Here is a 5,959-nt window from a genome sequence, read left to right on the forward strand (position 1 = left end):
TCTTATTTAATTCTAATATTCTTTCATCTTAATTCTCAATTTTATATAATTTAAAATATAAATAATTTTTTATAAATAATTTAAAAAATCTATATAAATTTTAATTTTCACACCATTGTATCTTACATAATATGTATGCATCAATATAACATCTTAAATTGTAATAAATTTTATTTGATTTTAACTTTAAGGAATTGACTTAATTAACAAAGGAGTGAAAAGCCCAAATCAATGGCCACATTAGACCGAGACTGTCAAATAATTTGCCACAATATTTATGTTTAGAAAAGGAATGCCGTCAAAGGACAGAAACAAGAAATTTCACTGTTTACTTCAATTATAATGGAGGCACCACTTTGTTTAAAAGAAACTCAACGATTAGGATGTGAGTATTTGGTTTAAATACTTATTAACCTTTTACTTAAAATATATTTTTTAATTTATGAGTCAAATTAAAAATAAGTAGTTAATTGTTAGATATACTAATTAAGTGTTGTAGTTGTTAAAATTAAGATAATATTGGTATTTTTAAAAATTATTAGGATAATATGATCTTTTAATTAGTTAGAGAGTAGTTTTAAAATAAATAAATAAGTCATAAGTCGGATACTATTACTTATAACTTTTAACTTATTTTAAGTAATTTTCTTTTATTTATAAATCAAATCAAATAATAATCTAATTATAATTTTCTACTTATGGATAGGTTTGACTAATTTGTGAGCCAAATCAAACACCCATCTAGGTCAGAGAATGAGAGGTTGCTAATATCAAAATTTGAGGCCATGTTTGGTATGGCCTAATCAAAGTTGCAATGTAATCATGACTATATTGCATATTTGATTACGCTGTTTGATAATATAAAAAAGTTTAACAGAATGGAATGACAATTATGTAATGTCATTAAATACAATAATAGATGTAATACTTACTTATTTTAATTTTTTTATTTATTGTCAATATTATCATCACCACCATAAAACCACCACTTTTATTACTATTACTACTACTATTTGGCACCACCATCACCACCAACATCACCATCACAATGACTACCACCATTATCCTATTACCATCATCACTTTACCACCGTTATCACTACTTAGTTATTATCACCTCTATCATTACTTGACTACTTACCACTACCTCACTTTGTCACCACCACTATTATCTAATTATCACTGTCGCTATCATCACCACTATTTTGCCACCACTATCATTCGATTGCCAATCACAATAATCATTACCACTTATTATTAATATTATAAATAAATTTAATATTAAAATAAAAATTATAATTACATTAAACTGCTTATATTTTTATTTTGCAACTAAATAGAGGAATGTAATAATAATTACATTACATTATAATTTTAATTTATTTTATATTATATTATATTATACTCTATCAAATGTAACCTGTTAATACCAAATTGAAGTTAGTTATTCCTAATATTAGGTTTTTCAGTGCTTTTGTCAATGGTATGTGGAGTGATTGAAACGCAAAAGAGAGAGAGAGAGAGAGAGAGAGAGAAAGAAAATAAATAAATAAATCCCCTCTGATAGGCAAGAATAATATTTTCCACAATCATTTGGGGAGTGAATTTTTGCTTCTTTGTCAGGCCAGTTACTTGCAGTCTCAATAGCCCTTTTAGGCCTGCTATGACCCATGGGTTTGATATGTGTAGCTAATCTATTGATTATTTTAAGGGGGAAAGGGTGGTATTTTCAATTTTACTTTAATTGATTGTGTGATCATTATCAGCTAAGAAGGTTCGGATCGAATCTCCAGAAGTTAATTTCTGGGTGTTTCTCTTGCAGTCTTGGTCATCCTATTGACTAATAGAGTGGTGGCCTTGTAAATTCTAAAGTCACTTGCAGATGAATCATGATTTAACTGAAACTCGTAAGTCACGCTCTACCAGAGCAATGCTTCATCATCTGTGAATTTTTTAGGACAAAAAGAAATTTGAATATGAGACTTTATGTTGGATTTAGAAAATGCAAACTCAATTCAGTCTACAAGAATTTGACTGAATGTATCATATATTAATATTTAACTCCGCCTAAGTAGTTTGCGCTTAGCCGATCCCAAGCCCGGATAAAGGAGGAGAGTTGTGGTAGGTGACAACCAGCGTAAAAATTTTGTCACACTCTATGATATGGATTCAAATGATATAAACGTTGGAGCGTCCTCTACTAACGACGTGCTACATCGGAGCCCGGGTGTAGTGATAAATATGCAAGGGTGTAGGGCGTTCACCGAAAGTGACGCGCCATGCCGGCGCCCGGGTGTGGTGTTAAGTGAGCAAGAGTTCCCACATCATGGACGGGTGTGGGTAAAGAAGTTAGTCCATAGGACAGATAGTAGAACAAATAGTGGAACAGAACACAAGATAGACATAGAAAACAATAGAAGATATCATAGAAAGAGACCAATTAGGAAGGAGCAGGATAGGAGGAGGATCAGGGTTGGTACTTGGAATGTTGGATCAGTTATAGGAAAATTAATGGAGCTTGTGGATACCTTGGAAAGGAGAAGGGTGAATATTGCTTGCATTCAGGAGACTAAATGGGTAGGAGAGAAAAGTAAGGAAGTAGGTAATTCAGGGTACAAACTGTGGTTTACCGGAAAGGAAAGAAACAAGAACGGAGTGGGTATAATCATAGACAGGACATTGAAAGACGTAGTAGTAGCTGTGAAAAGAGTAGGAGATAGAATTATACTAGTAAAGCTAGTACTAAAAGGAGAAACAATAAATATAGTTAGTGCTTATGCCCCACAAATAGGACTAGACAGTGAGAGTAAACAAAGGTTTTGGGAAGATATGGATGATTTAATGCAAAGCATACCGAATGAAAAGAATGTTTTCATTGGTGGAGATTTGAATGGACATGTAGGAAGTGATAGACAAGGTTATGAAAATGTTCATGGAGGTTTTGGTTTTGGCAGTCGAAATGAGGAGGGAAAAAGCATCCTGGATTTTGCTATGGCATACGAACTAATACTAGCAAATACATACTTTATAAAAAGAGAGTCACATTTAGTGACTTTCAAAAGTGGGCAACATATAAGCCAAATCGACTTCCTCTTAACCAGGAAGACAAATAGAGCTCTATGCAAGGTCATTCCAGGAGAGGCTTTAACAAGTCAACATCGGTTGGTGGTCTTGGATGTCAAGTTTAGGAACAATTCAAGTAAGGTCAAAAGAAATAGTGTAGCTCGAACAAAGTGGTGGGAGTTCAAAGGAGTAAAGCAAGTGAAGTTCAAAAATGAGCTTCTCGAGTCCGAAGTATGAAAGCTGGATATGGAGGCCAATGACATGTGGAGACAGATGGCATTAAAGATTAGAGAAGTAGCTAGAAAAGTACTTGGAGAGTCTAAAGGACATGGACCACCCTCAAAAGAGAGATGGTGGTGGAATGAGGAAGTACAAAAGGCAGTGAAGAGAAAAAGAAAATGGTATAAGAAATTACCTAAATGTGATAATAATGAGGCATATGAACAGTACAAGATAGCAAAGAAAGAGGCAATAAAGGCAGTTAGTCAAGCAAGAGCACAGGCCTTTGAAAAGTTATATGAGAAACTTGGAACTAGAGAAGGGGAGAAAGATATTTATAGATTAGCAAGGAGGAGAGAAAGGAAATGTCAAGATCTCAATCAAGTTAGGTGCATTAAGGATAAAGAAGGAAAAGTGTTGGTGAAAGATGAGGACATTAAAGAAAGATGGAGAAATTATTTTAATGATCTCTTTAATAATAGTCAAAATGGTAATAGCGTGAATATAGATTATAGAACAATAGAAAAGAATGTGAATTATACTAGAAGGATTCGATCTTTAGAAGTAAAGGAAGCACTTAAGAGAATAAAAGTGGGTAAAGCCTGTGGACTCGATGAAATACCAATTGAAGTGTGGAAGTATTTGGGAGATATGGGAGTGGCATGGTTAACTAAATTATTTAATAAGATTCTGAACTCAAAGAAAATGCCTGATGAATGGAGGAAGAGTATTTTAGTACCTATTTTTAAAAATAAGGGAGACATACAGAGTTGCTCAAACTATAGGGGAATTAAACTCATGAGCCATACTATGAAGTTGTGGAAGAGAGTTGTGGAGCAGCGACTACGTCATGATACTTCTATCTCTCTCAATCAATTTGGTTTCATGCTCGGTCGTTCAACTATGGAATTTATCTTTCTCATTAGAAGCTTGATGGAGAAATATAGAGATGTTAAGAAAGATCTACACATGGTTTTTATTGATTTGGAGAAGGCTTATGATAGTGTTCCAAGAAAGGTCTTATGGAATGTGTTAGAACAAAAGAGAGTATCTATTAGGTACATACAAGTATTGAAAGATATGTATAAAGGAGCAACTACTATTGTGCGCACAGTGGGAGGGGACACAAGAGATTTTCCGATCTCAATTGGATTACACCAAGGATCAGCCATAAGCCCTTACCTTTTTACATTAGTTTTAGATGAACTGACGAAACACATACAAGAGAGTATTCCTTGGTGCATGATGTTTGCGGATGATATTATTCTGATAGATGAGACATGAGAAGGAGTCAATAGAAAGCTAGAACTTTGGAGAAGTACTCTAGAGTCAAAGGGTTTTAAGTTAAGTAGAACGAAGACAGAATACATGCATTGCAAGTTCAGTGAAGGCCAAACTGGTGATAGGGAAGGAGTTAGTTTGAATGGAGTAGTACTGTTCCAAAGTAATCACTTTAAATATCTAGGCTCAGTCCTTCAAGTAGATGGGGGATGTGAGGAGGATGTTAGTCATAGGATTAAAGCTGGATGGTTGAAGTGGAGACGTGCCACGGGAGTTTTATGCGCTCGTAAGATTCCCAATAAATTGAAAGGAACATTTTACCGTACAGCCATACGACCGGCTATGTTATATGGTAGTGAGTGTTGGGCACTAAAAGAGTCGTATGCATCTAAGATAAGAGTTGTAGAGATGAGAATGTTAAGGTGGATGAGTGGCCATACTAGATTAGATAAAGTTCGTAATGAGAGTATTTGAGAAAAGGTAGGAGTAGTGCCAATTGAAGATAAGTTGAGAGAAGGGAGATTGAGGTGGTTTGGTCATGTGAAGCGTAGACATACGGAGGCTCCAGTTAGACAAGTAGAGCACATTAGGTTAGAGGATAGAAAGAAAAAAAGGGGTAGACCTAAATTGACTTGGAGGAGAGTAGTACAACATGACTTAGAAGCATTACACATTTCTGAGGATTTAACCCAAAATCGTTCAGAGTGGAAAAAGCGAATCCATATAGCCGACCCCAAATTTTTGGGATAAAGGCTTAGTTGAGTTGAGTTGAGTTGTATCATATATTAATATTTCATATGCTAAACATGAAAATACTTGTAAAGGAAAAAAGATACTTTTTTTTTTCTTCAAGGCATATGAGGAAGAGTATGTTCCATGCAACTGAAGTTTAAGACTAAAGTCCAAAGCGATGTTTCTGTAGTAAAAGACAATACAGATTTAAGTTCAAATTCCACATTTTTATTCAAACCCAAAATCCATTCACTTGTTGAACATAAAATTAAACTTTCCAGGTGCATATGTATATATAGGATATTAACCTTTGCTTCACTTTCACCAATGGCTATACTAAGTAAGCCAATTTGCTATCCCTTTGTTTTGGCAGTGGTTTTTCTTTCAGGTTCTTTTTGTGTTGGAGCTGCAAATGAGTATATATCAGCAGCAATCCGGGCATGCGGAGAGATATTCTAAGATTGGCAATAGAGTCATGGAATCAGTGCAATGAGGTTGGAGAAGAAGTTCCTAATATGGGCAGCCTAAGAGCTGCAGATTGCTTTGACACATACAAGGCTTCTCAACAGACCTTCTGCCTTAATTTTTCTAGTTCTCTATTTGTTCTTATAATGAGTGTTTTTATTTAATATGTTTGTGAAAGTGAAATATTTGCAGCTAATGCA

Source organism: Hevea brasiliensis, chromosome 11, assembly GCF_030052815.1.
Source record: "Hevea brasiliensis isolate MT/VB/25A 57/8 chromosome 11, ASM3005281v1, whole genome shotgun sequence".
NCBI lineage: Eukaryota > Viridiplantae > Streptophyta > Magnoliopsida > Malpighiales > Euphorbiaceae > Hevea > Hevea brasiliensis.